This window comes from Anolis carolinensis, chromosome 6 (genome assembly GCF_035594765.1).
Source record: "Anolis carolinensis isolate JA03-04 chromosome 6, rAnoCar3.1.pri, whole genome shotgun sequence".
Taxonomy (NCBI): Eukaryota; Metazoa; Chordata; class Lepidosauria; order Squamata; family Dactyloidae; genus Anolis; species Anolis carolinensis.
In genome coordinates, this window is record NC_085846.1 from 47,141,039 (window position 1) to 47,153,819 (window position 12,781).

At 38.1% G+C, this 12,781-nt stretch overlaps 1 protein-coding gene across 11 annotated transcripts in view; it reads left to right on the plus strand.

Moving 5' to 3' along the window:
• The window catches only part of LOC100552334 (poly(rC)-binding protein 3), a 240,269-nt gene that overhangs the window by 121,506 nt on the left and 105,982 nt on the right, over window positions 1-12,781 (plus strand). For 9 of the 11 annotated variants that reach the window (XM_062957909.1, XM_016994478.2, XM_016994476.2 and 6 more), the window contains one exon: window positions 6,829-6,937. The exons of the other annotated variants lie outside the window; for them this stretch is intronic. The gene's annotated coding sequence lies outside the window, so the exon portion shown is untranslated. The remainder of the gene's footprint in view (window positions 1-6,828; window positions 6,938-12,781) is intronic. 11 annotated transcript variants of the gene reach the window in all.

Sequence of the window (12,781 nt, forward strand, 5' to 3'; positions counted from 1 at the left end):
TCATGGTTGGTGGTGACGAGGGAGAGGGCCTTCTCCGTCATGCCCCCCCCCCCCCGGCTTTGGAACTCACTCCCCAGGGATATCAGGCAGGCCCCCACCCTCCTCTCCTTCCGGAAGAGCCTGAAAACCTGGCTCTTCCAAAAGGCCTTTGATGATTAATCCTTGTAGGTTTCGATTTGTCTGTCTACTTAACAATAGACCCACTGGTATGCCTTCTCAGTATTATACTTAGCACTTTATTGACTATGTCAGCTGTGTAACTACCTCTCCCTGACTTTGACATATTTTGCACTTTGGCCCAGATCCGTGAATTCATCTCTTGTTTTAACATTTTATTTTGTATGTTGACCTTTTATGACTGTTTTTATCGATGTTGATGTTTTATTGTTGAGTAATTTGTTTTATTGTTTTACTTCTGCTTTTATATTGTTGTGTCTGGGCAAGGCCCCATGTAAGGCGCCCCGAGTCCCTTTGGGGAGATGGGGCGGGGTATAAGAATAAAGTTGTTGTTGTTGATGTTGTTGTTGTTGTTATTATTATTATTATTATTATGGCTGGGTGAGTGGTTGTGCTGTCCATACCTCAGTGTTGGTCAGTGTAAATCTTGCCTTACGAACTTGTCATATGGCAGCTGGAATCGCCATGCATCGTGATGAATCCAGCAACCCTCATTGTGGGGCATGGGGAACCTGCTGCCCCATGCCCCGCATCGCCTGGCTCCTGATTGAGTTGATCCTATGGAGGGAGGTCCCCCCCCCCCATTGCTTCCTATGGCAACACAGGAAACCTCCTGTGTTGCCACAGTGGCAGCATGTGCCGTCTCCACCCTAAATCATCCATGGAGCCCCGCTGGCATTGTTCGATAGGAGCCAGTGGGCCCTTGGATGACCTAGGACCTAACCCGCATATGCCGCCAAAATTAGCCCTGTATGATGAGGTTGTTAGTTGCAAAATGGGATATCTAGGAATAATAAAATATTATTTTTGCTCACTAGAAAAAAACAATCTTGACAGCAATGTGAGTTAGTGAAATAAAGGCAAAACAAAAAATATCACTGACATACAGGAGCTACACTGACTAACATGAATTGAAATGTGTCCTGTTCCCTGTGTTTTGTAGCCAAATATAATTGTCCTTTGATGAAATAGTTAAATCATAACAATTAAAAACCAAATTTGGAGTTTTTTAAAAAAGAATAAAAACATAATGTTGAATTGACTATATTGCTTACAGCTACAATTCTTTATTCCATGTTCATTCGAAAACCATAGCTATAATAAGCATTTAAAATAAATGTTGCCAAAGAACCTGCTGACAGGTTAAGTGTAGCGTTTCAAGTAAACCACTCTTAAATTTTCCTTTGTGAACAACAAGCCTGAATTTTGGTATATAGCCAAATTCCATGTTGAGTTGAATTAAAGTCTCAACCTTATTTAACCACTTTCAACAATATGTGTCATATGTGTCCAAAAGAGCAGAATCAGGTTCCTTCAAACTTTATTTTTCATCCATGTCAATGTAACCACCCTCTTATTTCATCCTCATGTGCAGTAAGCCTTGATTAGCAGAACAGGAAGATGGATTAGTTAACAGAACAGAAACTGGAGAAATATGAAAAGAGGAAGTAAATGGGAAGCCCTCTCAGCCCAGTCATAGCAAATTTCTACATGGAACACAAAAAAAGCCCACTATATGGTTCAGATATGTGGATGACATCTCCACCATTTGGAGCCATGAAGAAGAAGAACTAAATGAGTTCCTGGACCAACTCAGCAGCATCCACCCAAGCATCCAATTCACCATGGAAAAAGAAATTGAAAGAAACCTGCCATTTCTAGATGTCCTAGTCATCTGCAAACCCAATCAGCAATTGGGCCACACAGTTTACAGAAAACTTACACACAGAGACAGATACCTAGGTACATAAAAACTCCAACCATCACCCAAGTAAAAAAAAGAAGCACAATTAATGCCCTGGCAGACCGTGCAAAAATAATATGTGAACCCATCTCCTCCAAGGTGAACTGAACCACCTAAACTGGGCTGTACAAGCCAATGGATACTCCACCACAGACATCAGAAGAACTGCATGGCCACAAACAAGCCATAAGATTAAAGGCAAAGATCCACCCAGAGGAAAAGTGTTCTTACCATACATCAGGGGAACCACTGACCGCATAGGGAAGCTGATGAAAAAACACAACCTACAAACTATCTACAGACACACCAAGAAAATCCAACAAATGCTCAGTTCAGCAAAGGACAAGAAGGATCCTCTCACCTCTGCAGGAGTCTACTGTATACCATGCAGCTGTGGACGAGTTTACATAGGGACCACCAAACGCAGCATTGCCCAAACACGAAGAAAGGAACGTGAAAGGCAATGCAGACTAATTCAACCAGATAAGTCATCCATAGCAGAACACTTGATGAACCAACTTGGATACAATATACATATTATTTAAGAACACAGAAATGCTGGATCGCCATGTCAGACTACACAGAGGCCACTGAAATCCACAAGCATGTGGATAAATTCAACAGAAAGGAGGAAACCATGAAAATGAACAAAATCTGGCTACCAGTATTAAAAAAACTCTAAAATTACGGCAGTAAATAAAGAACAATACTTAGAAAACATGGGCATTCCAGACAGGAAACAATCAGGGCCAGCTAACACCTCCCCCAGGTGCTAATCAAGGTGGCCAATCGCAACATTCACACTTGCCTCAGACAAGAGTTCTTTCTCCCACCTTGAACATTTCACAGATATATAGTTTCCAACAGACCTCACAACCTCTGAGGATGCCCGCCATAGATGTGGATGAAACATCAGGAGAGAATGCTTCTGGAACATGGCCATACAGCCCGGAAAGCTCATAGCAACCCAGTGATTCCAGCCATGAAAGCCTTTGACAACACAGGAATTTGTGAATATAATTCAGACTTCTTAGTTTGAATTGTGAGCTAGCTAAATCTGCAATGACACCAAATGTAAAAAGAAAATCTAATGGTAGCATTTTTGGGAAAGAAGTATTTCTTCCATAGTGACTAGTACTTGCGAAATTAAGGCTAAATACTTGCCTCCTGATTATTATGGATCAGCTGGAACAACCATTGAGAGTCCTCTGCATTCCTGAATTCCCTGAATTTTTAGAGCCCCACTTTCCTGCCTATGAGGCATCTACAGACTGTTAATTGAATGCAAAGCTGCTACACTTAAGTGCTTTAAATTCAATTTAAATTTAAGTTCAATAGGTACCATATATTGCATGCAATTTTCCTTGTTAATGTAATACCTATAGATTGGGAGAAAGATCTAATTTTGAGCTGAGTATAATAAAGACATTTAACTTTACAGTAATATATATATTAGAAGTTTTTAAAAGCCACAAAAAAGAACTTATATAATACTCTATGAGTCTATGAGTGATAACATACATACATACATATATATATATATATATATATATATATATATATATATTATCACTCATAGACTCATAGAGTATTATATAAGTTCTTTTTTGTGGCTTTTAAAAACTTCTTACAGCACAAACCTCTGTGTCCATGGGGGATACATTGTCAGGCTTACGGCAGGTAACAAAAATCAAGGATAATAATGAACCCTATTGAACGACCAACCTCTGAAAGAAGCTTTCTGTTTCTTTCAAAGCGGCTCTATGCTCAGCTTCCACAGAAGTATATCTTAAAGTCATGCTGGAGGATCTAGAGAAGACCTATTTTGTCAGATGCAAATAAATGAAACTGGGCGTATTGGTCTCACAGATATGAGGCTCATACTGTACATATATTCCAGGGTTTCTCTGCTTAATAACCTTTGCCATCCCTATGCCTGTTTACACTCTTTTGACTACAATCTGATATTGCTCAGCACAGTTGTCATTTTTTCTGCAAAATGTTGAATGATTAGGTCCAATTCAGACTGCTCAGAGATACTAGGCTAGCCTCCAAATGTAGGACAGCAACAGAAAGATTGTTCTTTGGAATAATAATACTGGACACCTTCCAACCAAATTGTTGAAACCATATTGCAGCACTATACTGAATCCGAGACACAGGTTTTGCAAAACTGCAAGAATAAACCTACCATCCTGGGTGGAAAATATTCAGCTCTGTTCAGTACTGACCTGTATATTTTTGTTAGAAATAATTATAATGAATTGCAGTAATAGTCTTGGCCACCAGAGCACACTATTACTACAGTTCCTCTCCATATAATAGAGCCATATAATGCAGTTTGAACTGCGTTGAACTGCATTATATGGGTCTACGTTGACCATATTAAGTAAATGGGTTCCTGCTTACACACCAAACTAATATATACCCACAAGTACAGCGATATGCACTAGTAAATGGTCAATAAACAGGTATAAAATATAAACTTATATTGAATGAAATACAATAAGTACAGAATTTACAATTGTAATGTTCATGCTCCGTATATCAAAATGAATATATAACTGAACAATGCTTGCTCTATACATAAATTTTCACTTGTGAAATCAATCAGTTGAACTGAAGAACATGTAGAACACACAACCGGTTTTGACTCTTGACCACATAATGCAGTTCAAACTACATTAATTGGCAGTGTTGATCCAGCCTTACTGATCTAGGAACCTCTTTATTTCATGCTACTTGTGAGACACATTGAGTATTTCTGTGGCACCATTTCCTGTCCAAATCTTGTAAACCTAGGGTCATGGCTTTCTTGTTTGAACCAATTCACCTGTAATCTGTAATTCACCTGTAATCTGTTTGTTGTTAAAGGCATTTATTTATCATCTGTTGACCCTCCAGTGCCATTGAGTTGATGCATAATTTTTAAAAGCAGCAGAAATTCATGATCATAGTACAAAGAAAGTAGTATTTCAAATGTGACAAAGCCAGTCTAGGTACTTTGTTATTTCACTACTTTTCTGAGTTCAAGCAAAGCGGATTTCAAGTGGTAAACCCTTAAACAACTACAGTAGAGTCTCACTTATCCAACATAAACGGGCCGGCAGAATGTTGGATAAGCGAATATGTTGGATAATAAGGAGAGATTAAGAAAAAGCCTATTAGACATCAAAATAAGCTATGATTTTACAAATTAAGCACCAAAACATCATGTTATACAACAAATTTCACATAAAAAGTAGTTCAATATACAGTAATGCTATGTAGTAATTACTGTATTTATGAATTTAGCACCAAAATATCATGATGTTTTGAAAACATTGACTACAAAAATGCGTTGGATAATCCAGAATGTTGGATAAGCGAGTCTTGGATAAGTGAGACTCTACTGTAACTAAAATAATAAGCACCAAGACCTAGGAATGACATATCTGATGCACATTCTTTAGTTAGTAGTTTTGTTAACCTATATCGAGCGCTAACCTTTTCTCACTATGTCCTATGGGCATTCTCAAGGCTGAGAATGTTTGTAATCCAAAGAGTCATGGTGCTCGGTCCGTAAATGACTATGAAGACCTATTCTGTTCTGGATCTACATGGCCTTTCACATTGAGGACGTAGACTTCCAGATGGAAGGCGCTCTCAACAAGATATGCTTTATGTGCTTTTCTCTTGGCACATTTCTTCCTTTTGCCCTGTGTTCATGTCTCTTCAAAATCCATATCAAAGTTGGTAACAGCTGACCTCCAGTTACAACTTTCAAGTGCCAGGGCTTCCCGGTTCTTGGTGTTTATACCACATTTTAAAGGTTAGCTTTAAGCCAATCTTTAAATCTCTTTTGTTATCCACTGACATTCCATTTTTCTTTCTTGGGAATAAAGTAACTGCTTTGGGATACACTGATCTGACATTCGGACATGGCCAGTCGAGCAAAGTTGATGGCGGAGAATCATTGCTTCAATGCTGATTATTTTTACTTCTTCCAGAACACTGATGTTTGCCCACTTCTCTTCCCAAAAGATTTGTAGGATTTTTCAAAGGCAAAGCTAATGTACTCTTTCCAGAAGTAGAGTGTGGCATTTGTAGATGGTCCATGTTTCGTGGGGGTAAATAGAGTTGGAAAGATAATAGCTTTATAAACAAGCATGTCCTTGCTTTCACAAGAAGGAACTATAGTTAGGGTGCATCTACACTGGAGAATTAATGCACTTGTCCATGACTCAATGCTATATTGAATCCAGAGATTTGTAGTTGGGTCTGGTTAGCACTATCATTCTTTTGCAAAGATGTCATGGCAGTTAAAGTGGCATCCAACTGTGTTAATTCTATAGTGTAGGTGGACCCTAAATCTGCATGAGCACAAAGTCTTTGACACATGGTTTACCACAATAAAACAGTTTCAACTTAACAGGAAACAGGAACAAACAGAATTATCAGCCTTTCATAAAAAACATCTTTCACTATTAAAATTCTTGAATTATAAAAACATTATTTTTATAATTCCTCAGTCTTGACTGAAAAATTCTAAGTATTTTTCTTCTCACTAGCACTCAAAAATATTTAATATGTTTACCTTCCAAGGCTTTTAAGCACATATCCATGTTTATAGCATTAGTAAAGATGCAGTATTAAAGATATTGAAGAGTTTCAGCAATATTCAGGAAAAGATAAAGCTAAGTGTGAAGCAGCAGGTGATCACATGAAGTTCTGTCAGGCAACTCCTGAATCCAATTATAGTAAGGAATGAAAATATCTGATCTTTACCACTTTCACCAAAGGACAATAAATGTTTAATCCACTCTTCAATTTAGTGCTTCTCAGTAGTTACATAATTCTAGGTAGCAAATTCATTCAGTTTTGGTATTTTACCCTAATTTATAGCAAGGGCTCGATTTCTTTTTCAGAAAATAAAGTCTACCACAAATTCAAAATATAAAAGCTTGCTGACTGTAATCATTTTTGCAAGAAGAAACGTGAGAGGAATTGCTTTAAAGCTGTGGGCTCTGCTAAGAGGTAAGCCTATCAACTTTGTTCGCTCCTTTATTCTTAAAATTTCTTCTTCCCATTATGTTGCTATAATAAGATATATTGTATGCTGTAGAGCAAAAATTAGTGATGATAACAATAAACAGTAGTGCCTCTTCTGTCAAGACAAGCAATAAGATTTTTTTTTAAATCTATAAACTATTTGAAAGAAGTATAAGTCTTGTAGGTCTGTTGCTTATAAATCTGGCATCAGCTGAGAGCCAGATACTTTTCCTCCACAGCTGACCTGGGGTACGGCTGCATTGTAGAATTGCTGCCCGTAAGACGACATAGGGTGATTCTGTGGGTGAACTGGAGTGACAGCTCTTTAAGCCGCTCCTCATAAGGCATGGTCTCCAGACCTTTGATCATTTTAGTAGCTCTCCTCTGGATACGTTCCAGATTGTCAATATTCCTCTTGATTTGTGGTGCCCATAATTGGACACAGTATTCCAGTATGGCCCCGGTGAAGCAGCGAGATAAATCGCTGAGCTGCTGAACTTTCTGACCGAAAGGTCACCAGTTCGCATCCAGGGAGCAGGGTGAGCTCCTGCTGTTAGGCCCAGCTTCTGCCAACCTAGCAGTTCAAAAACATGCAAATGTGAATAGATCAATAGGTACCGCTCCAGCGGGAAGGTAACAGCACTCCATGCAGTCATGCCGGCCACATGATCTTGGAGGTGACTTTGGACAACGCTGGCTCTTAATTACAAATCTACCTAATAGTAGTATTGTCCAGCCTACATTTTACTAGTTTGTTTGTAAGAAAATCATAGGGTAGATTGTCACAGGCCTTGCTGAAATCAAGATATGTTACATTCACAGCATTCCCTGCATCTACCAAAATTGTAACTCTATCGAAAAAAGATATAAGATTATTCTGGCATGGCTTGTTTTTGAGAGATCCATGTTCACTTTTAGGAGCCCCCAGTGGTGCAGCAGATTAAACCACTGAGTTGCTGAACTTGCTGACTGAAATGTTGGTGGTTCTAATCCCACTCCCACTGTTAACCCCAGCTTCTGCCAACCTAGCAGTTTGAAAACATACAAATATGAGTAGATCAGTAGGTACCACTTCAGTGGGAAGGAACGGTGCTTCATTTGGTCATGACATCAGAGGTGTCTACAGACAACGGCGGCTCTGGCTTAGAAATGGAGATAAGTACAAACCCCTCCCGAGTCGGACACAAGTAAATTTAATGTCAGGGGGAAACCTTTACCTTTACCTTATGTTAACATTTAGTGATCACAGCATTTCTTTCTAAGTGATTGCAGACTGCCTCCTTAATGATCTGCTCCAGAATCTTTCCTGGTATTGATATCAGGCAGGCTGGCTGGCTGGTAATCGGGTCCTCTTTTTTCCCTTCTTGGAGATAGGGACATTTGCTCTCCTCCAGTCTGTTGGGACTTCTCCTGTTTTCCAAGAATTCTCAAAGATTATTGCCAGTGGCCCTGAAATGACTTCTGCTAGTTCCTTCAATACTCTTGGATGTAGTTCATCTGGCCCTGGAAACTTGCTTTTGTTTAAAGTAGCCAAATATTCCTTGACTACTTCTTTGCTTAACTAACTTGCACTCCACTTTAAACCTTTTTAAGAAATTAAAAAGGTTTTGAAATTATTTCAATTTTTGCAAGCTTAAAAATCAGTTTTGAGAAATCAAAAATTATTGATATGAATATCCCTTATAAACTATTTGTGCAATGGAGGTTATTAAGATGATCATAAATATATTACTTGGGTTTCAAACATATAGGTGTTATTATTACTATCCCAAATATTCCTAGAAACTAACAAGTCAGTTAGTATTAGGAAAAATAATACTGATCAAAATGTTCATCATTTAAACCAATGATTCCCAAAGTGGGTGCTACTGCCCCCTGGTGGGCACTGCAGCAATCCAGGGGAGCGGTGATGGCCATAGGTACATATATCTTTCTGTTTAATTGCTATTAAAGTTTTAAAAAATTAATTTCCAGGGTGCTGAGTAATTTTTTTCTGGAAAGAGGGTGGTAGGCCAAATAAGTTTGGGAACCACTGGTTTAAAAAAACAACAAAATAAACACATGCCCCTATAAACTGGGTCTCATTAGAATTAATAAATAATCCTTTATTCATGGCAGGTTTCCAAATATATAAACACACACGCACACATATATATATATATCACAAATACCACTAATCCTTACCACCACAATACTTTGCAGATATGGAGACAATGACCACATATATTAGCTGCTCAGACCTTTCCAATATGCCCCCATTCTAGCTCAGATGTTCTTTTTCTTGGAACACAAAATTTAAAAAAATTACGGATTGAATTGACATGACTCCACTGCCTTAACATTCATCCTTTTTGCAGTCAAGCAACAGATCTGGTTTTAATTTAAAATAAAAACAACTTTTGTCCAAATATATTCCTCTTATCAATTTATTCTCCAGAAAACAAACTATGAAAGCATAAATAATTCTCTTACTGTTGGTTTCACACATTGAAACAGCAAGAGGATGGAAATATTAAGGAAATATTTGTATTATTTCACAGTAGAATAAATTTTGGAATATGATTCTAATGGAAAAGATCTCTCATGCTATTTGGATATTAAAAATTCTGAAAGTGAAGATGCTTTGGTGAGTCATGGTTTCTTTTTTTCTTATTTTATTAACAACAGCAAGAAGAAAAAGATCAAACCATCCCCTCATCAAACAGACTTCTGTAGAAGGCTTCATGATAGTATCAACTGATTTGCTGAACTCAAAACACAAAATCTGGAATACATTGCACAGAACAAAAAATCTTATATGCAGATATAAAGACACTGACATGCAATTCTCATTTTTAGTTTTTCTTTACTGCTCCTATTGTTTAACATTTATTGTTTACTTGCTATTGCATCAAACATGTTACTATAATAGTATGACAATTTTTAAAAGCAAAGGTGCATCCCATTATTAGCTGTACAGTATTGTAATGTGCTCTTTTTTTTCTTTTTTGCTTTTATATGAGTACATCCCTGTTGATTCTCTTGGATCTCTCCCAGAAGGGCACCATTGACTATGGTGTCCTTCTGGACCAGCTCTCTGGGATGGGCCTTATGGGCACTGCATTACAGTGGTTCTTGGAGGGCCAGACCCAAATGGTGGTACAGGGGGATGCCTCTCAGACCCCTGGCCATTGGCCTGTAGTAATCCACAAGGCTGTATTTTATCCCCCATGCTTTTCAACATCTACATGAAAATGCTGATTGAGGTCATGACACACACTATTCTATTACTCATTTCCAGCCCAAGCCAAGGAAGCCTCTCAAGTCCTAAACCAGTGCCTGACAGCTATGACAAGCTGTATGAGAGTTAACAAACAAGACAGAGGTCCTCCTGGTCAGTCACAAGGCCAATCGAGGTATAGGGTGGCAACCTGTGTTCAACGGGGATTACATTCCCCATGAGGACACAGGCCCGCAGTCTGGGGGTCCTCCTGGACTCAGCACTGACACTTGAAGCCCAAGTGTCGGTGGTGGCCGGGAGGGCCTTTACACAATTAAAACTGGTGTGCCAGCTGTGGCCATACCTCGAAAAGCCAGACTTGGCCACAGTGGTCCATGCCTTAGTCACATTTCCTATGGATTATTGCAATGCACTCTACGTGGGGCTGCCTATGAATCCAGAAACTTCAATTAGTGCAAAGATCTGCAGCCAGACTGCTGGCTGGGGTGGATTGTAGGGAACATACGATTCCCCCTCTTAAAGCAGCTCCATTGGCTGCCCATTTGCTTCTGGGCCCAAGTGCAGGTTATTACCTACAAAGCCCTATATGGCTCGTGTCCTGCCTGTTTACGTGACCGTATCTCTCCTTATGAATCTGTTTGGGCCTTAAGATCAGCTGAGGAGGTCCTCCTTTCGATCCCACCTCTCTCACAAGTGAGGTTGATGGGGACGAGGGAGAGTGCCTTCTCGGTAGTGCCCCCCCAACTCTGGAATGCTCTCCCCAAGGAAATAAGACAAGCACCCATTCTTCAAACCTCCAGGAAGGAATTGAAAACCTGGCTATTTGAACAGGCTTTTGATAATGGCTCAAGTATTATCTATCGGACAGGACTTGAATGACAATTAGAACTCTAATCATAATGCTGGATATCTTGATAATAGGAACTGCTGTTTTAAATGGTGTTTGTATTTATACTGTTTTTAGAGGCCAAATAGCTTTTAAACTGTTTATACTACTGTGTCTTTTTGTCTCTATGAAGTGGTATTTGTTTATTGCTGTTTATTGTTTATATTATTTTCTGTGTTTGTTGGTTGTTGTAAGCCACCCCGAGTCCGGGAGAGAGGGAGAGTACAAATAAAGCTTGTTGCTGCTGCTGTTGTTGTTGTTGTTGTTGTTGTTGTTGTTGTTATTGTTGCCAAATTTTCCCAGTGTGAAACAAAATAAGTTGGTGTTAAAGAATTATAAACATGGTGATGGTATAGCAGTTTGAAAAGATTAAGGAAGATCTATAAACAAAGGCCTTCTCTATTAATTCCAAGAATTGCACAGTAAGAAGCCTAATTTTTGTAGCTGCGTGCTACTGATCCTAATCTGCACTTGCCCCAATTACAGTAGGTACTAAATGCAATATGTTATGCTATAATAAGTACTTCTGTTTTTTTCTCCTGCAAATCTAATAAAGCAACCATGTCTAGAAAGGATAACAAACTAGGAGCTTAAATTCAAAAGTGTATCTCTTTTATACAGCAGGAGCATTACTTGAGTAAGAAATTTTCATGATCTCATGCTATATTAAGTGTATTTATTATATTTTAATCTATATTTTAGCCTAAATCTACACTGTATTATTTGTTTCTTAATTTTTGTACTGCTTTGTTTTAAACTATGACCCAGGTGTGGGATTGTTAACCATCTTGAGTCCCTACAGGGAGAAAGACAGAGTATAAATAAAATAAACACAATAAAAACACAATAAAAATTAAAGTTAAATGAGCTTTATTTAACTCTGCTCAGTTACTTGAGGCAGCTGAAAATGGGGTAGGGGAGCAATAGTTTTTATTTATCAGGAAGAGTTCAGCAGGAGAACATTAATGGGCAAGACACCAGTGAGAATAAGATAGCCTACTGGGCGATTTCATTTTATGACTACATTTTCCTGCAAGCTTATTTACTCTAAGGGACACTGGACAAACAAATCATGGACAAAACGTGGTCATGAATTTGTGCAATATTATACCATAAATGGGACAAACCAGAGTTGATAAGTTTAAAGTAAATCCTGTATTTTGAATCGTGTTTTAAGTTCCATTCACAAACCATGGCTTATTTGTAGTACTATAATCCCATAATATGATATGCCTGACTTCAGCAAATTACAAGATGATTTAAACCAATCATAATCAGCAAATGCAGATTATGTGTCCTGTAAAATTAAATGATGAAATTGAATTATCCACATTTTTATGATTATTCATGTGTTTTTCTGGCTGTCAGGTGAAAAGACTCCCCTTAAATCTTATGTACTAAACTTTAGTGATAAAAGGTATAGGTTGTGTAATAGGTTTATTATCTGTAAGTAATTAGTAATTGGAGTATTTGATATTAATTTGTATAACATGGATTTATTAATTAGCATATACAGTAGAGTCTCACTTATCCAAGCCTCGCTTATCCAAGCTTCTGGATTATCCAAGCCATTTTTGTAGTCAATGTTTTCAATATATCATGATATTTTGGTGCTAAATTCGTAAATACAGTAATTACAACATAACATTACTGCGTATTGAACTACTTTTTCTGTCAAATTTGTTGTATAACATGATATTTTGGTGCTTAATTTGTAAAATCA